Source organism: Pyxicephalus adspersus, chromosome 5, assembly GCF_032062135.1.
Source record: "Pyxicephalus adspersus chromosome 5, UCB_Pads_2.0, whole genome shotgun sequence".
NCBI classification, from domain to species: Eukaryota; Metazoa; Chordata; class Amphibia; order Anura; family Pyxicephalidae; genus Pyxicephalus; species Pyxicephalus adspersus.
This window is the reverse complement of record NC_092862.1, coordinates 71376471-71399956: the sequence shown is the minus strand read 5'-3', so window position 1 is coordinate 71399956 and position 23486 is coordinate 71376471. Positions and strand designations below refer to the sequence as shown.

At 35.7% G+C, this 23486-nt stretch overlaps 1 protein-coding gene across 1 annotated transcript in view; it reads right to left on the bottom strand.

Annotated features, from left to right (window-relative positions):
• The window catches only part of CDH12 (cadherin 12), a 410196-nt gene that overhangs the window by 268388 nt on the left and 118322 nt on the right, over positions 1-23486 (bottom strand). Inside the window, exon 2 of the mRNA XM_072411847.1 lies at positions 11143-11181. The gene's annotated coding sequence lies outside the window, so the exon portion shown is untranslated. The remainder of the gene's footprint in view (positions 1-11142; positions 11182-23486) is intronic.

Genomic DNA, 23486 nt, shown 5'->3' with positions numbered 1-23486 from the left:
GCACATGATTGAATGAATAAAGGTAAAAGATATTAAAGATAAATTTTACTTAGTTATCTTGATGATGTTGTGTTGTTTGCAAGATCAAATAAAAAAAAATGAACAATAGAGAAATAAAGCATGATATTGAAACAGCACTTTCAAAAGTATTAATTATGCTGGCAAAACCATTATTATTGAAACTAGATCACATCCTATTCAAGGTTTATACCCTGCATATTAGATACATATAGAAAAATATTAAAAAATCATATCAAATCATATAAAAAACACTGCACAGAGCTGAGGAAAAATATCACTAACTCACCTAACTGTTAATTTCCCCTAACACCATCAATATTATCTACAATACTTATAGATGTATTCTTACTTTTATCACCCAAATATTCCTCTAATTGAATTATGGTCCAACTCTAATGTTGTATAAAACACTCACTATAAATGATAACCTATACAATATAATGTGTGAATATTAGTAAAGAATACTAAAAGTCACAATGACGTAATTTCATAAAATAGAGGTGCTTAAAATAGCAAAATTTGGATTTGGTTTGAATATAGTCAGATTAGTGGATAGATGCAATTATATCCAGAAATTTCATTTATTAGTTATTTTCTTTAATGAGCTATACTATGCAAGTTAATGACAAGTATAATATGGCTTAGCCACTCAACTGCAGGACAATAATAGCTAGTAATACTAAATATCTACTACCTACTATACCTGTCAATTACTTAGTTTAATGACAGGTAAAATATAGCTCAGTAATTCTAGCTGCCTGATGATAACTGCTGTCACTGTCCAACAGCCAGATTGTCTGACAGAATGACAGCCTTCATCAGATTTAACCTCCCTGGCTTATTATGTTAGGATTTTTATGTCAAAAGCTGTACATTGGTAATAACGTTTTTAAATGTAAAAAAGATACATTTAAAAATACTTTGAAATTTTAAATTTCCTGCCTGGTCCCGCCTCCCAGCCTAACAGTCCTGCCCTCCAGCCTCACACTCGTGAGCAGATCCCCCTGGCTTCGTGTCCCCAATGTTTACACGCCGGGGAAGCAGATGGCAGCTGGGCATCACCAGTAGGGAAGAGCGAGAATGCCTCTGTGATTCTCGCAAAAATTTCCTCAAAGTTCTGATTTGTCCGAGAAATTTCACAAAACCATCGAAAATAACTATAGGAGGATTATCGCTGCTGCATTCATAAATACAGCCGTGGGAATCCTGCTGTCAATGAGCGATCCCCGGGCACTACAGTTCAGATTGGGGTCAAGCCCTCATTCTGACCTGTAGTGCCCAGGGATCTCTCACTGAGAGGAGGATTCTCACGACTCCATTCATAATTGCAGCTGCAATACTCCTTCTCCTCTCAGAGTGAGTCATCCTCTATCTAGAAACTCTATCCAGAAACACATAGCAAAGGGCTGCAATAGCAATCAGGGGAGCAGAGTTGCTCCGTTCCCCTGATTGCTGTTGCCGCCCTGCAGACATCGCTAGGGGACGCTGCTGGAACGTGGGAACCAGGTTGTATTTGGTAAACTCCCTGGAAAATCCACCCCGAGTGTGGCTCGGGGTTACCGCTTTTGGTATAGAAAATTCACCCGAGCCACATTTGGGAATACCGCCAGGGAGTTTAAAGGGAAAACACTTTTTCGCTTGCTGCAAATACATCAGAAAACCAAACAAATTACATAAATTGCTTGAAGTGTAGCTCCAACAGAATAGTTCCAACAGGAGTTGATTCCTGTTCAAATCTGAGTAAATCTAACCTTGGATGCAAACTCAGAATTTGAGAAATTCATGTTCTGATCCTACGTTACTTTACCTGTCATTGATAATTGTTGAAACTATTCAACCACCTTAGATGAACTTTGTTTGCCTTACTGGCATATTCCTTCCAAACACACACACACTAGTCTGCTTATTTCAAAATAACTTACCTAATCTCACTGCTCTTCTTACAACTAACTTTTCAGTCTATGAGAGGTCAGCTTTATGTACCAGACAATTTTTGAAGCAACAAAGACAAAGTTTTTTACAATGGTTGTGCCATCATCAACATACTTTTTGCTATTGTTAAACAGCAACAAGTTAAAAGTTTACCAAGGGTTTGATGCTGGCAAGTGTCAATCCACATGGAGTGATATAAACTAACACAGCAGATTGACAATTAGAAAAACAGTGAACAGTAAGACAGGAAAGAAAAGAAGAATACTATTGTCTTAAAATAGGAAATAGGCATGCAAGATCAGCATAATATATAAGTGTAAATATATATGTATATACAGTATATAAAAAAACAAAACATATTTAATACATAAAAGGATATTAGCACTATTTATAAAAAAAGAATAAAACAATAAATGTGAATTTTTTTTTACCAACATCTAAGTGGGGTTTAAAATAGTTTTAAACAAACTTAATTTAATCCTGCTAAACATTAAACATTTTACAGTAGGCCTATTTCTAATATGGACACTTACTGAACTGGGGCATTTATTACCAAAACTTTTCTGTGTAATTTTATTTTCTTTAGAGCTGATTCACTTTTCTGGACATTTGTTAAGCAGTATTATGTCAAGAAACAGTCTGACAAACTCCCTCCTATTCTGCAGGGTAAAGCAGAGTATATGTAAGACGCTGGCTCCTGCCAGACAACCATTACTAGCAAATCAGAAGCTGTCAGTCTGCACTGTTCAAAGTACTGCTTCAGGATATCTGACACAAATATATACTTGAACTTAACAAGTGTCCAAGTTGGAGATATAGTACTTAAAACAGAGATAGGATAAGGAAGTGGTTAGAAGGGGGATCATGTATAAGCATTGGTACCCCCCATAGATTAAGACTGCATTATTATGGCAGTACTATATGATTCAAATGAAAAATACAAAACTGCCTATGAAGAAAGTAAGAAGTAGTATTAGGACAGAAATGTTCTAAATTTTGATCTTTAGGGGGCACCACTTTTTAAAGTCCATACCAAGTTGAGATACTACACCTTGGCAGCCCCTTTAACTTTTAAGGGTCTCCATTATAGAATATACACTCTCTGTGTATATTATGCTATTTCGTTCTTACCAATTCAAGACATTTTCATACCGGGCACATAAAGCTATTTAGTCTTGTTTCTCCTTACCGAGTGTTTTTAAATTATGCACCATTACACAGGAAACACTATGTTCATACTCCCCCTCCAAGTGGTAATCCTATTATGTCCTGAATTTAAAGTATACACTGGTGATGAAGGCAACTGATAAACCCAGAACACTAGGGACATTTTGATGTGCAAAGAAGGGGCTATGTCGCTGGGAGTCAGGCATAAGTTTTGCATGCGCCATCTGTTTTTTAAACTATTTCAATATTTCATTATTTGCTTTCTACCTGTCTAACCGCTCCTTTCGTGTTTCTTTCAATGGTAATTCATCCTCACCTACTCTCCTTCCTGTTGGTGTTCCCCAAGGGTAAATCCTTGGACCGGTTCTATTTTCTCTGTACACCACCTTACTCAGAAGTCTCATATCCTCCTTTAGTGTACAGTACCATCTGTATGCGGATGACACTCAAATCTCCTTATCTGCTGCATCTCTTTGTAGTTCTCCTAATTGGTTTCCATTTCACCTGAGAATCAAATTCAAGCTTCTGTGCTTTGCCTTCAAATCCCTCCACAGTTATTGTCCCACTTACCTTTCAGATATAATAGAAAAATACTCCCCATCCACTCTCTCCACTCTTCAAATGACCTACTAATAACTTTTTCACTCATGAACTCGTCACATGCACAGCTCCCAGACTTTTCTAGAGCTGCTTCGACTGGAATGGTCTTTCTCGTCCTATTCAGCTTGCTCATAGTTTATGCTCCTTTGAAAGAGCACTCAAAACTCATCTTTTGCCTTCCAATCTTCTTCTGTCTCTTAAAACCCTCACTACTTCCCACCATTCCATATCCCTCCTTCTATTATGTGATACCTCCTCCACCTCCTAGATTGTAAGCTTTTTAGGCAGGGTCCTCTCCTCCTCCCGTGTCATTGTTTGTATTTGTCTGTCATTTGCAAACCCTATTTAATGTACTGTATTTAATAAATCCTGTTTATTATTATTATTATTCATAATAATATTATTAATAATAATAATACAAAAGCTGCCTAATTTGAACTGTTTAAGGGCCCATGGTTGTCAAATAGACATTAAATCAGAATAAAGGGAATTCCAGCTATACTATCTGTCAGCATGTATAATGTTTAATTGTAGTAGAAAGTAGGCAGCCCCAATGGGACCTTGCTTCATAGTTTAACTTAAAGGGATCAATCATAGGCAATCCTATGGCCAATTCTTGTTCATGGAAGACCAGATTTAGGCAAGCCCTCCATGCAAGTAGCCATGACAGGGATGAGCTCAGCATTATATAGGAGCCCTGTTTACAAGTATGGTTTGTAATTTTTACTTTGGGTGAACTTCCTTACTTAATAAAGGTAAAACGTTAAATAACTTTCACAAGTTAAAGTGGGAATGTCTAACTAAGAGTAAAACTAACTATCATAGAACAGGAGGGAACACACAGCAACAAAACAAATTAATAAAAAGAACACGCTTCTGTAGCTGCTCATTTGGTAACTTTATGACCAGTTATTTGAAACAAACACAAAGTAATTTTGATAAGAGTAGAATATTACTTCTTTTTTATCAATACCTTGATATTCTACCTACTCCAGATAAAAAAATAGGAATAATAAAAAAAAACCTTCTAAAGAAGGAATAACATTTTAAAAGTGTAATTATCTGTTTACTGAAACAAGCGATATCACAAGCAAAATTGCAGTTTTCTTTATTTTTGTCAGCTGTAATATCGACCCTGAACTTCCAAAAGGCATTTAATTGCTGATCATGGAGTAATTTATATCAGTACAGTGTGTTCTTTCACACTCGGACTGCTGGGTGTAATAATTAGCTTTTTAGAAGAAATGTTTTTGTCCCATAACATATTTCACTATTAGTTTGGCTTTGTGTACTTTGAGTTTATATAATGCAAACATCACAACACATTGATGTAAACATCATGATACTCCCAAGGGAAAGTAGAGATTAAGCAATAACCTCAGGAACCTGGGGCTAATAATTTAGAATTTATGCATAGATGAATCTCTAACCAATTTTGTAGTCAGTCCAAAATATTTCATTTTGTAAATCATGTTTAATTATAGCATTTGGGTGATTTTACTTTTATTGTTTTAATGGAATGTTTAATTTTGTTTAGAGATAAAACAGAGACAACATATATGCCTTCAATGGAGCCTCAAAAAAACGTTATGTTTGTCAAAATACCATTAGTAAAGTTCTGGTTACACCATAGACGATCACTAAACAGACATTATTAAACTAAATACCATTTTGTGAGAAGCAACGTTTTTGTGTGTTGACTATACTAGTCTAAACTAAAGTGCATTTGTCTTTGTGCTAAATAAATTATGACCAACCTTCAAAAACAGTATTTTTACAATCCAATATTGTAGGAAATTCACACGTCATGTGATAATTCATTCTGCTTAGTGAATGGCAAATATTGCTTTAATAAATCAATCCTAAGGTGCAGAATGAGACTTTTTGTAGACACAGCTTGAAAAAATCTATAAATATCTATATTAGATTAGTTTCATAAGACAGTCTAGAATACAATAAAATGAATAAAATAAATTCAATTAACTACAACTAGGACTTTATAGGAGAGACTGGTTGTTAAAAATTATTACATCTTTCACACTCTAAGGCCTTCCGTACCCAGTCAACCATTGATGCAGTGCAAGAGGCTGAGCAGCTGGCAAGGTGCCAATGGTCAAGTGGGAAGGCTTGTTCCTGCTGCTGGTCTGAACATTTCCTTATTGCTCTTTGTAATACTTTGTTAAAAAAACATTTGGGTAATATATATGTTTTACACAAAGCTCAGACAGTCTTTAAATGTTATCCTTATCCAAGCACCAAAACGTAAAAACTCAATTTTCAAAGGATGTCTCATATATGTTATTATTACATATTACATAGGAAAAGTTTCACAAAAATTCAGAAAAACTAGCTACTTATAGGATCATTTTATTTTGGGAAACTTTGAAACAGTTGAAATCAATTTTGAGTAATGATAAAATATTTTACAGTAGTTTTTTGTTTAAATTGTTTTAAAGTATAAATTTTGTTTCCTTTGCTAATAAAACCAAAATAAATACGATGTATTGAATTTCTTTTTAGCTTTCTAAACACTGAAACACAGAGGCTCCAGTTGTAACAAGTGGCTTATAGACATCAGGTTCATGTTATTAAATGTAATGAGAGCAACCAAGAGTGTGATTTCTTTGATGAAATCATGCGCTTTTAAACTGTTTAGTAAAATATAATTTACTACAGTTTCTGCTTAGCCATTTTAATCCCTTGTTAAAATAATTTTGACATTTTTGTTGCTTTCCAAATCAGACTTAATTTTCTATTAATTTTGCAATAAAAAAACACAAATGTTAATTTTAAAGAAAAACTTGATTAAAAATGCTTTAACATAAAATTTAAAATGTCAATATCAATTAATTAAATAATATATTATATATTAAAAAAACTCAATTTTAAATTCATGGTATACAAAAAAATGGGATATGAAAAATAAACAATCCATTGTTCATCCTGGCAAGAATAGTTTCCCTATAAGATCCATTGGTTGGAACTGTCAGCTGAAAACCTGGAATTCACAGGATCAAGGAATATTGTCAATGGAAATTTTAAATGAATCTGCCCTAAACTAAGGTTGGATCTGCTTCTATGTTCCAAACTCTTTTTAATAAGCTCACCAACAGAAAATAAAAATAAAAGAGAAATAAAGAGTGGAAATAACAATAAAACAATATACATATTGCTGCCACTCATCAGTCCTTTTTTTGGTTTGCGATTTGGACATGCTGTAGTCTTTTTTTAAGACTTTCATTTTCATTAGTTTTCATATTATATGTCTACATGCTAATATTCAAAATCACGGTATATATTAAAAACATTTAAAATACTGTATTATACCAATAATATGATATTATGATATGGGGTACAAAAAAATTCTAAACTTGACCCACTTCTGGGAGTAACTTTATCACTGAAGCTGGAAAGGTTATTATTCTAGTTTGTTAGGTGATAATTTGCATTGTTTTAGGGATCATTGATAGAAACATGTCAATGAAAACTGTAGAATTTTTATGTCTACAATTTTTTTTTTAAGTGTTGAACTTTGGGCTGTCATGAAGTACCTGTTCCTGCACATGAAACCTTCCAAAGTACCGTATTTTTTGCCGTATAAGACGCACTTTTTCTTCCCCAAAACTGGGGGGGGGGAAAATTGGTGCGTCCTATACGACAAATGTGTTATAAAATAATTAAAATAAGATACCCGATACCCGATCCTGCGTGTGTCTCCTCTCCTCTCTGGCAGCATCGTGTCTTCTCCTGGCTTCAGTGCAGAGCGAAAGAAGCCGGCACAGCGCCCCCTGCTGTTCCCTGTCCTAACTGCCGTACAGTGGAAAAAAAGCACAGAGTGATCAGAAGGGGAATTTGTGACACAGAGTGATCAGAAAGGGAATTTGAAAGGCACAGAGTGATCAGAAAGGGAATTTGAATGGCACATGAGTGATCAGAAGGGGAATACGGGTATGAATGGCACATGAGTGATCAGAAGGGGAATAATCTTTCAGAATCTTTTTATCTAGATTTTCCTCCTTTAAAATTGGATGCGTCTTATATTCCGGAGCATCTTATACGGTGAAAAATACGGTAATTAATGAGTGTAAAAAAAAAAAAAAACTCACCTTTACTTCCACAGATTCATCAAAACCTCTGGAGGTTTCCTGGATTTCCTGGATTGCAACCAATTATCCGCCTTCGTCTCAGACTGGAAAAAGCGCCGGCACCGACATCTTCTTTCCTTTTTTCCGGCTTCTGCCTACGTCACCGTATCTCACACTGCTCAGGCACGAGATTGGGTGATGTAGCTCGCTGTAAATACGGAAGAAAAGAGTGCTGATCTCACTGCACATGCGTGAGATTAGCATTTTTTTCCCCTATTAACAAAAAAGCTCCTTCTGCCCATTCCTGAGACCGCAACACAGAAGGAGCAGCCAAGAACCTCCTGGATGCATGACATGGGTATCCCAGAAGGCTCAGTGCTCTCATTTTGTCTTTATCACTGGGACGATAAAGACAGAAGGAGAGGTGCTGCACCCTTTTTTAAAAAAAAAAGGTGTTCGCCCCCCGAAAAAGATGGTAATTTTTACCTTATATAAAAAAGGTTGTCTACCCTTTAAAGTAAGGTAAAAATCCTGGTGGTTAAGTGATTTGCTAGTTTGCAGCTTGGAAATTTTGATTACGAAAATGAAGCAGGCGTTCAACCACGCCAACTCCTGAAACTATTGTTCATAGTCATGACCAGATTTTAACTAATTTGGCAAATCTGAGATAAAAAAATTGTTTAGACACTAGATATATCCAGGGAACATGGTAAGTTTATCATTTTTTTTGGTTTTTAGGTATGAAGAAGCTGTCAGCCAAGTTGGTGGTTACACGTTTATAGGCCAATGAGAAAATATATCAAGACATTGATTTTGCAGCATTTTGAGCTATTCAGTGACTATTTTTTATTCAGCCAGTCTTGATGAAACCTAGTAATACCACTATCGTATGGAGACCAAATAACAATCCTTCCAGTGGCTTCTTTCGTGTTCTTTACAGCAGAAGTAATTCAAGACCCAAAAATTAATAGGAAATGCTGTGGCCACATTTATTATGGTAAAAGGAATGTATTTTGATGATAGACTTTTAGCAAAAGACCTAAACTACTTACCCTGTTTCCCCGATTATAAGGCACTGTCTTATATTTTTTGAAATGCCAAAATATGCCCTAGGTCTTATTTTCAGGGGGATGTCTTATTTTTCCATGAAGAAGACTACAGTACACATTTATTGTTGAAAGTCACTCATGATCACTCATGTTCCATTGATTGTCCCCTTCTGATCACTCACGTGCCGTTCATATTCCCCTTCTGATCACTCTATGCCATTGATTGTCCCCTTCTGATCACTCTATGCAATGATTGTCCCCTTCTGTTCACTCACCGGTAATTAAGTGTAGGGATCTCCGTTAGGGCAGGGATCCCTGTTAGGGCAGGGATCAGCAGCTTGCTTCCTGGTGCAGAATGCCGGCTTGTTACTTTCAGTTTCACTCTGCACTGCAGCCAGAAGCAGACACGTGCTGCAGCCAGCATCAAGGAGACACACACAGGATCAAATATCGGGGGATGTCTTATTCACGGGTGAGTGTCTTATTTTAATAATTTTTTCAAAAATCGGGGGTGGCTTATTTAATGGGGATGTCTTAAAATCGGGGAAACACGGTAATATAAAGGAACAATAAGGAAATCTGTGTTTTTTGACTGTTATCCTAAATAGTTTTGTGTTTAGGTATATAGATCATATTGCATCTCACCAGATCTTGCTTCATCTATTTACTGTTTGTAAATTAAAAAAAACAAAAAAAAACAAAAACGGTATTTTATTGACCATCCACCAGATTGACAGTTTCATGTATCCAGGTCATCCCCTTCTTGGTTGGATCTAAGACTTTCAAGGCAAATATTTGCATCGGCATGGCATCATGTTGTAAAAGAAATTAAAATGTTCTGTTGTTTTAACAAATGTAACACGCTTTAAATCTAATACCATGATGGAAAAGTATCAAGTGAATAAAATGCAAACAATATATTGTGGGGGATTTTGTGTTTGTGTAATGTTTTCTAGTTGGAATTTCATTATCTAGTATAATTTTCCAATTGTCTTTAATGTGCTATTATCCTACAACTGTTTATTAGGTTTTTTGTACATTGTTCTTACTGAAAAAAAAACAAAATTTCAGTGCAATTTACATGCACTTACTACTGTGCCCAAAACAATCTCCCCATCAAAAATTACTAATAAATAAAACACATTTGTCAGAAAGAGAACAAAGTATGTGATGCCATTAAAATATATTGTTTTTTATCGTTAGAACATATTTCTTTTTAAAAGTTATTTTTAGAAGTAAAAATTATGATAGTGTGTTGCTGGATCATGTGTTATAACTACTAAAGGGTTTCTAGCTTTAAAGAAAAGTCCAAACCAAACAGAAACTTCAGATATATGCTTAAAACATGAAGGCTATTTACATATAACTGCTGTTAAATGTAAGTAGTAAAAATTAATAATTGTCAACTAAAGTCTCAGACAATATAAAACATCTTGATAGGGCTGTATATAAATATAAAAACTTTAGGCAATTTAACCTTAAATATTTTGCTTTTAGTCACAGTGGAGTAAGCTGGGCTCCAAATGACGACATTGTCCCACTTCAGCTAGTTTTGCAACTAACCCTAATATATTTTTATTTAGGCTCCCTGGGACTTCTACAAACATAACATTTTCTTCAGCCGAGTACTTAGTTCCTAAATGTTCTTCAAACCAAAATGCATAAAGTATTGTCTGACTGCACATTTCTTTAAACCCCATCTATAACATATGCAACATTTTTAAACATTGATGTTCTCAGCAGATACATTTTGCTACCAGTATCATTATGGCTACTATAACATTTAAATGAGGCCTAATTCTTAAATAAATCCACATTATCCCCCCCCCGGAACTAGTAAAAGACCACCTACCAGAACTCATAGTTAGCATTAAAATATCCCCACACCTGTACAGTAAGTCCAATTCTTCCAATAATATTTCCCAAACTTGTAGTTTAACTCCCAAAATTAAATTTAATTTCATATATTTTACTGTATCTTACAATTTACTGCATTTGACATATTTACTGTTTTAGACTCCTTAATACAGTGTTACTCAAAACAAATACAGTCCTGTTCTAAGATCACTAAATCTATTTAGTTTATTTTTAGCAAAATTGCACAAACATTAAAGTCTTAAGAGTGTAACATTTACCTAAATATTCACATACACTCCTCTATGAAAAACATACACACAATGCAATCATCAAAAACAAAGTAGATATAGAATGAGTAGTGATGGTGATCTGAGGACAGTTAAAGTTAGAACATTTCAATAATTGTAAACTGAAAACAAAATATCACTTACCTTGTTTTGCTACATGTGTACACTTATGAGGATTGCAGGCTGGAAAAAAAAGAAATAGGTATTAAATATGCTGTAAATGTACTTTTATTTAAATCAGCAACAGTACTTTTTGTTTTTTTATATATAAAAACAACTGCAAGAGTTTTAGTTTACAATCGAGAGAAATTAATTCAAAAATGAAAAATGTACTTGTTAGTGTAGATAACTTAGAATCTATTTTTTTTACTGCAGTCTGTATCCTTGTTGGAGTGATTTACCAATATTTCCAAATTTATATAGAGAACAAAGACAGCCATGTGGTGGAAAGGTTAGAAGTTCAGTAAGACGTTTTATGCAGCCCTTGCTTTCTTGTTCAGTCACTTGTTTTAGTGTCCTGATGTCCCAAGTTCAACAAACCAAGGGCTGAATGCTAACAATACTAATAAGAAAAATTGATATAAATCATTACATTTATTTGCATAAGATCCAAATGTATAAAATATATAAAAGACCAAAGTTTGTTTTAATCCACTAAAAAAATGAATTTATTTGCAGAAAAAAAAATCCTGCCATCAACTGAATAAAAAAGGATCTTTTGAGTATGCATTGGTTGACATGATTCATATTCACTTTTCTTTTAATCTTGTGTCAAATAAAAGATGCAAACTATACATTTACATATTACACATTTTTTTATTACAGTTCATTAGTGTTTTACATCTTTGTTGCCAATATTATGAAGATGTTTTATCTATCTGTATAACATAATTAATCTAATGAGCTTTAGGAGAATTTCTTGACATCATAGTTGGAGTGATTAAAGGATATTATGAAGATGAAACATTTTAAAAAGCTGAAGGTTTGTTTTTATATATAAATAAATATATATATATATATATATATATATATATATATATATATATATATATATATATATATATATAATATAATAATAAAAAAAAAAAGATTACAAAAGAAAAAGCATACATTTGGGCTACTGGGCACCCTATCCTTCCTTCTTTAAAATGAACATTTCCTTGCAAAGTTAAATGCTGTAATAAAACATTTACAGGCAGCAGATTAAACAATGTTTTAATGAAAAACAAACTAAATTCATGTGAATTTCTCTGTTTAAAAAATCCTAAATGTAATTTTGGTGATTGTGCTGACTATTATAATTTGATATTACGTTGTCAACCTTCAAAGTGCCAGTCATGTTGACAGGACAGCAATTCTATGGAACAAATGAACATTTAAACTGTTTCTTAGTTCTTGTACTTACATAATCTTTCTTTTCCAACCTCTGTCATTATATTGTACAAGTATGTGACACATTTCAGCTTTGCAGGAATACCATTAAAATGCAAAGTAAAAAAAATGATGGACTAAGCTGTTGTAATTGTATGCTTTGCATTAATGCCAGTCATTCCTAACATTTCAAATGACAGATAAGCAACTTCACTGTTGCTTAACTACAAGACACTTTTATGGAAAAGTAGGTTGAAGTTATTTTAGGAGAGTATTCATTAGGTTGTGCTGAAGTTTATTATGGTAATATCCAACTGAGAGACAACAAATGGACGGTGACATTTCCAAGTATATTCAATATATCCAAGTATTTCAGTACAGTGTACTTAGATTAACACTATAAAATACAGTAAGATATATTTTAGGACTCTAAGAGTTACTTTATATATTGTAAATCTGTGTACAGTATTTACAGTATATTTAGTAAACTGTAATATTGCATAGAAGAGGTGCCTACCTGTTTGCTCTGCTAATTTTACCAAAACACCAGATATAGTTATACGTAAGCCATTCCGTTAAATAGAGAAAAGGTAAATGTCTTAGTTTTCCAAAAAATTACAGGGCAATATTCTCACTTTCTTTCAAGTGAACATGTGGTTTGCCTATGGTGACTCCCAGGGATGAATTCCTCTACTCCCCTGCTGGTCTTTTTGGCTACAGGGAAAAAAGAGGAAATTTCTTATAATCTCAAAGTCATGGCATGGAAGTACCAGGTATTTCATTAATCTTCTGACAACCCTGAAAAATAGGAGGGATGTGATATAAGAAAAAATAAACTGCCTATTAAAGTAAATCTATTGCTTTGTCTTCCTGCTGTCTATTACAGTAGAATTCGTAGGCTTACATCTAACCCTAGTATGTCTAATCTAACAATTATTATTAGTAGTAGTAATATTATTAATAATAAACAGGATTTATATGGCGCAAACACAGCATTAAATAGGGGTTCCTAATGACAGACAGATACAGACAGTGACACAGGAGGAGAGGTCCCTGCCCAGAAGAGCTTACAATCTAAGAGGTGGAAACCAAAGTTTCCATTGGAGCCATATCAAAAAGTCAGAACTGACATTTGGGCAACTTATTCCTTTTTTCTACTATTTACATCATTGGAGGCTAATATCTATTATTTGACTAAAATAATTAATGAAAAAAAAAACACAGCTTCATAAGCAAATAAGTGCAACATAACAAGAAAATATGCTAATGATTAACATATAACTCATAGAGTAACATGCAGACACCGAACAGTAACCAATATAAATCTAAAAAAAAATAAAAAAACAAACAAAAAAAAATCAATCAATAAATATGCATTGCTGCTAATGAATGAAATACTAGCAATGACCTTTTGAAAAGAGAGTCCACCAACCTCTTATTAAAGTTGTAGTGTCACACCAGAGTAGGTTATTAACCACCCTGCGATTTCTTAACCCCTTGCTCCAATGCTTTTAAAATCTCCTGCTCTCTCTGCTCTCTCCATCCTCTTGGTATCCCTGCGCATACCACGTGACGGCACTCTCCGAAGAATCCGATAGGGCTTACTTTCAGGGTAGGGCTTATATTTTCCCCTTCCATGATTAGCATGCTAGGGTTTATTTTCAGGGTAGGTCTAGTTTTCCAGGAAACAGGGTATATATTATTGTAATCTTTTAGTTTCCCTTAAACATTATTTTATCTCAGGACCTTTATTATTTCTGTAATATCTTTTTTCTTTTACAGAAAAAATCAAAACACTGCACGCCAGTATGAAGTAAGAATTTCACACCGTAATGAAATGAAGCAACAACATAATATGATAAAATATGGATCTTGACTTTTGCATACTAAATTAAGCAAAAAGCAAAAATATGATGTGCATGAAATAAATTCAGTTAATCCTTTTAGTAAAACCTTTAGTGAATTGAAAGCTTTTTTTTCAAAAGCTATTTTATATAAGCAGCTATTTTTTTGCATTTGTAACATTAGATGTGCCTTTTTGGAAAATTACCGTTTATCCATTTTTTTAAGTGAAGTCATACAAAGTGGATAATTGTCAAGGTGATAGGTTCTTCAGACCTTCTTGTATATCCCAGTTGTGTGGTCTTGGATGTATAAAGATTCTGTGTACTCTCTGTATGGCTGGCTTAAAACCCCAATACACTTTTATGGTGTAGGCACTACAAAAGTGACAGTAACATAAAAAGTCTCCTTAAGTGAATTTGTATAAAAGTGAGTCTTTATTTATCTAAAACATGCTTTACTAAAGGACTTCAGAAAGTGAAAATTTACTTCAATTATCTAATCATCTACAGATACTGTTTTTTTTTATGTTCTTCCTGTTGAAGGAGAAAGTTGACAATACATTTTCTTGTCCATTCTGCCAAAATAATAATAGCCATTGACTTATGATACTGCTACCATTCATGCCGTAAGTGCCACTGCTGGTTTTCCACTTCCTTCTGCCCTTCGAACTTACCGTATTTTTCGGACCATAAGACGCTCCGGACTATAGTACACCGCACGCTGGGACACAGGGGAACACAGAGGAGGAACACAGACACTGGCTGCTGTCAGCCTCTGTCTGTTTTCCTCCTGTGTTCCCCTGAGATCCAGTGTGCGGCACTTGTGCCCGCCCATGAAGGCGGCGCCGATCAGCATTCATCAAATCAATCGGCGCCGCCTTCGTGGGCGGGCACAAGTGCCGTACGCTGGATCACAGAACAGGCAGAGATCGGCGCAGCCGGGGACCGGCGGGGACACAGGTAAGTAAAAAAATATGCCCCTGTACCTCTGCATTCGGACCATAAGACGCACCCTGATTTTCCCCCCACTTTAGGAGGAAAAAAAGTGCGTCTTATGGTCCGAAAAATACGGTATTTACAGCTAACATGGGCACTAGAATAGAATCTAGTGTTGTTGATGTTTTTTCACCACTCTCGTGGTTCTTGGATGATGTTTCTGGATGTATGGTAGCAGGTAAAAAAATACTAGAATTAGTATTAGTATTGTCAATTTGACAAACTCAAATTAAAAGCAATGTCAACTTCCATATATATATATATATATATATATATATATATATCTTACAGTGATAACTAAAATAGGGTTGAGTTTGATCCTTCAATAATTTAGATTAACAAATCAGCTAGAATTTAGAGCTCATCTAAGTTCGCCTGCAGTCACAGAAAAAAAAATTTGACACAGAAAATGTCAAAAATAGCCTAGACAAAATCATTAGCACCTTAAACCTATTACATGGTAGCAAAGCCTTTTGAAGAAATTATTGCTTTCTGTAACAATCAATAAGTCTTTTACATCTCTCTACTGCGAATTTGGACCACTCTTCATATGCCAGTTGCTCCAGGCCCTTCAGATTTGAAGGGTTCCTTTTCCCAAATGCTTTTTTTCGATCTCCCCATGGGTGCTCCATGGGATTTAGATCTGGATTGCTGGCCACTTCAGAACTCTCCAGTTCTTTGTCTAAATTAATTTCTAGGTGCTTTTTTAAGTTGTATTTTTATTGAAATTTTTAACAAAATTACAGAAGAGAAAGGCATAAAACAATAAATAACAATAAAATGCAAGAACGTAATGGAGTAATCATAACAGGCTTGGGGACGTATTTCTTAAGAAACCATAGAGTATCAATCATTTAGTTACACCGCAGTGAGGAATCTGCTCAAATAATCACTGCGAATAATACATAGCATGTTGTAATATCAGACATCCAACACATCATGCGCCATAAACAATATCAAGTAACTCAAGAAGAAAAAACCAACAAAAGAGAAAGGAGAGGTGTGAGGGAGACAGGGAGAGAGGGGGGGGGGGAAAGTGTGGCAGGGACATGAGACATACAAGGTACAAAGAGTCACCCAGACAGCTGGGCATAATAATGGTCCCATGTTTCCCAAGTTTTCTCAAATTTGACCACAGTATTCCGAATAGGGGCCTTGAGATACTCCATAAGACATATCTCCTTGATTCAGGTTTGCAGGTCTACTAAGGAGGGAGCCCGAGTAGTTTTCCATTTGAAAGGGATTAGTGTACATGCTGCAACCAAAATATGAGAAACCAGTTTACAGGTATATTTCAGCAACAGTGTAAAGGGTTGACCTAGAAAATGAGTGAAAGGATCCAGAGAGATCTGCTGCTGAAGCACATCTGAGAGTAACTTAATAACTCGAGACCAATACCCCTGAATTATGGGACAGAACCTAAAGATATGCTCCAGGGTGCCCCGGGTGACCCCACAATGCCAGCAAGTGGGGTCAGTTTCAGGAAATAGTCAATGAAGCAGCTCTGGGGTGTGGTACTACCTGAGAATAATTTTATACAAATTTCTTTTTACATATAGAGCTCTTGTGCGCCGCTTCCCAGATCTCTAACCATTCATCTGAATCCAACGTACGGCCAAGCACTTCCTCCAATATGCAGATGCAGTTGAACTTGCCTGAGGCGTCTCAAACTGATTTGTGTAGAAGACAATATATGGAAGAAATGACACCTCCAGAGTACGGGCCCTCCGCACACAGCCTGTCAAAAGGAGTCACTTTTAGAAACCAGGGCGAGGGCTGGAGGGACCTGATAAAATGCCTGATTTGTAAATATGCGTAAAAGGATATACGTGGGAGCTTAACCTTCTCACAGAGTTCCTGAAAGGTAAGTATACGTTTCTCTACAGGGTGCAGCAGATGTCTAATTTGGAACAAACCCCAATCCTTCCAGGGACCTAACATTGCCCCTTGTAAACTATCGGGGATCTGTTGGGTATGGATGACAGATGTTAGTCTCAAAGGTTCCAACAGGAGACTATACCTGCGCTTGCAAATTGACCAAATATTTCTTGTGAACACCAATGGGAGAGAGCAGGTCTTTATCTGCCAGTAGCAGAGACGAACTCCAAAGCATAACATGGAGTGTATGGGAGCTATCCAGCCCTCCTTTATTTCTCTACATACATTGGAAGAGTAAGGTGAAGTGCATATTGGCAAATACTGTAGGTGGGCTGCCAAGTAATATTTGTGTAGGTCTGGGGCCCCCATACCGCCCAGTACCCTGGGTCTGCACACTACCCTTGTGACTAACCTATATCTTTTTTTCACCAAGTTGAACTTTAAAAAAGCTGTCTGCATGCTCTTTATCGTCTAGGGCGGCACCTGGACCGGTAGGGTCTCAAACAAATTAAGTAATTTGGGGAGGAGCATCATTTTCAGTGACGCCATCTGACCTAGCAGAGACAGCGGGTGGTTGGTCCATTTACTTAAGAGACCCTGCAACTCTCTGATTAATGGTGGTAAGTAATGGGAGTATAGGTGGGCATAAGTATAAGTAATCTGAACTCCCAAGTATTTAACTGAGAGGTCCTTCCACATAAAAGAATGGGAGCTCTGTAAGGGCAAAAGTTGCTGGGGGGGGGGGGCATGTGTAGAGACAACGCCTTTTTCAAGCATAAATTTTATAACTTGACACCTCACCATAAGTGGGTAATTATCTCCACAAATTTGGGAGCGAGGTAACCGGCTGGGTTAAAGTTAAAAGAATTTCATCCGCGTATAATGAAACTTTATAGGACTTCCCCCTAATTTGGACACCCCCGAATATCAGGGTTAGACCTAATAGAAATCACCAAGGGCTCATAACAAGGGGCAAAAAATAGGGGGGAAAGGGGGCACCCCAGTCTTGTACCATTCTTTATAGAAAATGTTGCAGATGAAGCATGGGGTAGCTTAACTGAGGCTGAAGGGAATGTGTACAGTGACTCAACCGCACGGTAAAAGCCATCTAATGCAAGGTAGCAAACATAAACGATCTAGACTGAACACTAAAGAGGGTGTTTTCCCCTTGTTGATGATATCAATATTGCCAACAGCCCTCCTTGTGTTATCACTAGGATGGCAGAAGGGTATAAAGTCAGTCTCAGTCACCATGGATTAGAGAGGGGAGGAATTTTGACAACCGTGCAGTCAGGATCTTTGTGAAGATCTTCAGATCCGAATTCAAAAGCGCTATGGGCCTGTAATTGGAGCATTCCATTCTGAGTGTTTTTTGAAGTATGCTTTGGGTCATTGTACAGCTGTAAAACCCATGACCTCTGGCCGTGACCAAGCTTTTTGACTCTGGGCCCAGCATATTTGGACATTGAAATGGCTAAATATTGTTTTAATATTTAGCCATGGAGTTTCAGTACTTGTATTCTAACACAAGGGATTCCCCTTCAAGTTTAAACTAATTTTTTTTCCTTAAAATTACTCTATTGGGTTTTTTATGCGGCACCAGGATATTCGCTCAAAATCTTTGTGGAGACCTCTTTACCTTCTATGAAGGTTCCCTCAACCTATAGTAAGTGCATGCATTTTTAAATATGTCATCTCCGACACACACAAGTATATACAATTTTTCCTTAACATTACTACTCACATTACCCATTACAATGCACTTACCAAACAATGCTTCATTTACAGAATATGTTTTCTTTTTCTTATAATTTTACTCCATTTTACATTTTTTATTTTATATTCGTACTGATGTAAAAATACATGTTCTGTTACACTTGTTGCCCAAATCAACTATTAATCAGAACCTATTTTTGACACTTTTGTAGTTCAATTTTTTTGATATATCATTATATTTTACTATATAGTGCTTAAATGTTCCCAGGTCATCCAGGTCACCCCCTAAAGAAGCCCTTTGGTGAAACGTGTCAGGAAACAAGGCATTATTTTGCCTATATGATCATAGGGAATTTTTCGTATAGCTAATGGTCTCAGACCCCTTCTGAATGGGCTCGACCTACTCTAACCTATGAATACATGGTCTATGTAAACATATACACTTGGCCCTAAATGGGGTCTATTAGGTGTATGTCTAATCTTTCTAACCATTTATTATAGTTAGATTGCTGAACTGAACGCCCAGTTTACCCTCTTTTTCTCCTTTTTTTTCCTATTATTTGAACATTTCTGGGGGTTGGCACATGCTTAAAGCTCTAGGAAGTCGGACTAGATTGTTTCTTTCCTAATATTGATGCATTTAGAGTCCACAATTAGCATAAGGACCTTGAATTACTGTGAGTTTTTAACCTGGTTCCTTTATATGAGTCCCACACATGCAGGTTTTCAGCTGGACTGAGTGAGCTACTATTTCATTTTTTCTAAACATTGTTAAATTTTTCCTAAAATAACTAACATCAATCATTCTGTTAATAAGGTATTATTTAGATAAGGATTATGAATTATATATGAGAGGACCCTAAATAATGAATATACATGATTTTGTTTGTCCACGTCTGGAAAGGCATTATTATGAGAAATAACATTACTTTGTGTATAACTGTATTGGTATGTGCAATCAGACTGATATAAGTGGAATTAGAAGAACAGGAGAAGAACATCACAGAAGAGCAGAAGTTTATTTTGGTGTAAATAGTGTTTTACCCCAAACCACCACATCCTATCTGAGGTTTTGGCAAGATATTTAATTAATACATGTGGAATGTTGGTACAAGTATATCTACTAGTAGCCTGATATTGGTACATATAAGCTGTGTTGTGTATCTACATTTTTATTTGTTTATTTATTTTTATTATGTGTGTATAAAATGTAGGAAAGAATATTCCACATCCCATGTCCTTACACTTTATTAGTCTAACAACCCCAACTGAGCATTGTTTAAATACCCCCTCTATGACCACAGTATACCTATCTTCTGAGTGCTACTTCCAACAGGATAAAGCACCATATCACCAAGCTCAAATCAACATAAAGGCCTTGATTCACTAAAGCTCAAAGGCTGGAGGGAATTATTATTATTATTATTATTACACAGTATTTATATAGCGCCATCATATTACGCAGCGCTGTACATAGTCCATAGTCGTGTCACTAACTGTCACTCAAAGGAGCTCACAATCTATTGTCCCTATCAGAGTCATATGTCTTTGAGTCTAAGGGAGTTAGTCAATTGTTAGGGAGAAGCCAATTAACCTCACTGCATGTTTTTGGGATGTGGGAGGAAACCGGAGTACCCGGAGGAAACCCACGCAGACACGGGGAGAACCTGCAAACTCCATGCAGATAATGTCCTGGCTGGGGACTACACTTTCATTAGTGAAGCTGGGTGATTCAGAAAACCTGCAATGGATCTGGTGCAGGATTAAAACATTTGTTAACAAATAGCTAATGAGTTTTTAGGAAATCTATTTCAGTTTTGCTGGATTACCCAGCTTCACTTATGAAAGTGTATTCTTTCCAGACTTGGGGAACTTTAATAAATCAGGGCCAAAGTTTTTTTAAACTTACCGATGAGTTCACTGCACTGTGCCTAAATTACCTCCATGGTCACCAGATTTTAATTCAATATTTAAATTTTGGAATGTGGTGGAAAAAAAGATGGATGTGCAGCCCCACAAAAAAATTACAGCAACTCTGATTGGAAAAAAGGGGTCCAACTGGGTACTAGCAAGGTGTGTCTAATAAAGTGGATGTTCAGTGTAGTTCCCTTTATGTTGTTGAGCCCAATCATTATAAAATGTTCTAAAAATTGAGGTCTTCTGACTAGGTCTCCTTAAATGTTCTCTCACTTGAAAGTTGTCTTTCATTGATATCACACACATTTGGCACAGTCTATTGTGTGTCTTTTCAGAAACTGTACAAATATAATTAATGCGGTCAACCATTTCTTTCAGTATTTATTTGCAGCACTGTTAAAACACATGCTTGACCCTACAGAAAGGTAGGTAAAAGGCGGTGCTCAGTCTGCTTTGCCAGCCATGCTGACACATCTCAGTAGGACTTTAAAAATCAATAGAAATGTAAAGCAGGTCAAAAATGGCTAAACATTCATCCACGGAAACTATTTGGTCTTTAAGCACTTTTTTTCAAAGCTGTATTTCATGAAGTTATAAAAAAGATCTAATGTTTTCTTGTTCATATATGCAACAAAAAACAACAATTTGCAGGAGGTTTATTCACGTTTTTACAGAACTTTATGGTAATGTAAATATTCTTTCTATGTTTTTTGTGCTATAGTAATGTATGTGTGTTTTTTTTGCTTAACGTGATGGACATTTGTATAAGCAATACACACAGCTTAAGATGGAGCTTTCACACTTTTTCAGCCCAGTATGGGCTGTAAAAAGCTGTCCAGCAAGCACTGAACTGTACATACAAAAACAAATTCCAGCTGTGAGGAAAGAAAACAAGTTTGCTAGTTGGCTGGGCATTATGTTGAGAGCAGCAAAGTTCAGCTTTGCTAGGCAGCTAGGTTTTATGTGTATTCTGTGACATAGCCCTGTACTTTCTTTTGCCTCACACACACGACAAAGGTCTGCTGCCAGATAAGCCTATATCTTTATATGGGAGAAATACCCAACAACCTTACTTCTATGGTCTGTCTTCTGCAAGAAGCGAGAGGATGACAAGGATCTTGGAATGTATCTGTAGCATTGTGTCAAAATCCCCAAGTACTCAAAGTGAATACATGGTTAAGTTTTAATATAAATAGGCAAAACCCTATCAAACTCTTGCAGATCACCTCAATATATCCCCAATTATGATTTTGAAAAATCAGTTTACTTCTCTACATTAGGAACATAAAGAGCCGAATGTACGAATTCTTATGAGGTACACCAGAGCATCAGTCATGCCAGTGTCATCAGTCATAGACAAACAAACCTTTTTCACTATTATAATGAAATGCATATTTATACATTACATATATATTAACAAGTGTGGTTTGTTTTTTGGTGTACACTACAGTATCTTCATTTTCGTACCGAATTGATGGTGTGACTGAAATACAGAAGTGATTTTTTCCTGTTAGAAATTTTATATACATATATAATTCAGGAATAAAACCACATAAGTGCGTACTGATATAATTAAAGGTGAACTTGCTCCAGCAGCACACCATATGTGTTTTTGGACCTGCTGCTTTGCTTAGTGCATGCATATTTTATTAGTTTAGATGTCACATTCATTTTTTTTATGCTATACAAGGGGCTGAACTAGGGAATTAACTCTTCTTGCAGCAATAAACTTGTTCTAGCAAGTTCAGAAGCACATGCACTTACAGAAATGTAACTGAAAAGGGAAAAACTGCATTTTAGAAAACCATTGCATTTTGTAAGCATTTATAATACTTTAGTTTCTGTGCTTTTCCCTAAAGTTGAAGATAATCTCTTTAAATTGCAAAATAGCTTTAATCACCAAAACTGTTTTTTAGAAAGATGCCTTATACATTATTATTTTTCATTCATGAAAAATCTTGCAGCTGCCCTCTTCAGCTTTGCAATTTAGAAAAAATATATGTAAGTGAACAAACGCTATGGTAGATTTATGTTAAATATCATCAGTTTTAGAAGCATGAATTTCACCAGCATAATGGGTCCTATTTTTTAAAGCACTCCTAGGATGGAGGGGATACATTTTCTTCATGAAGCCCGGTGATCCAGCAATCCTGGAATGGATCTGGTGCAGGATTGAAAACATTTGCTAACAAATGATTTTAAAGAAACATGTTCCGGGTTTTCTGGATCACCCAGAGCTTTAATACATCAGGCCCCTTGACTCAAACACAATGAACACCTTCTATACCATCAATTAGTATTGGCAACCCAACCCTGAAGCCGCAGTGCTTCAAGCTGGTGTGGAAATTCTCCAAACTTCCAGGTTTTTTCAAAATTAATTTTTCTACCAAGTTTATCCTGCTCCAAAGATAAGGTAAATAAAGCCACACATACTAGCAGATCTTAACCATCAAGGGAATAAATATGAAGCTGTGATCTCTGTAGTGTATGTTTGTGAGAAATTAAGCCTTCCAGCACCCACAAATATATTTCTAATTTAATTATTTTGGTGCACAAACTAATAAAGGTCCTAAGCTCATATGATAAAAACTTAGCCCTGCTTCCATGCATATTTCTTGAGCTTCACTTCATACAAATAGTAAATACCATTTAGCCAATGGCATGTGAAATAAATTAAGACTTACCCAAAGTGTGAAACTATACATAATTCTTTTCGATAAGGAATATTCCAGTGGGTGTGCTTCTCATGTCTTTATGTCAGAAAAA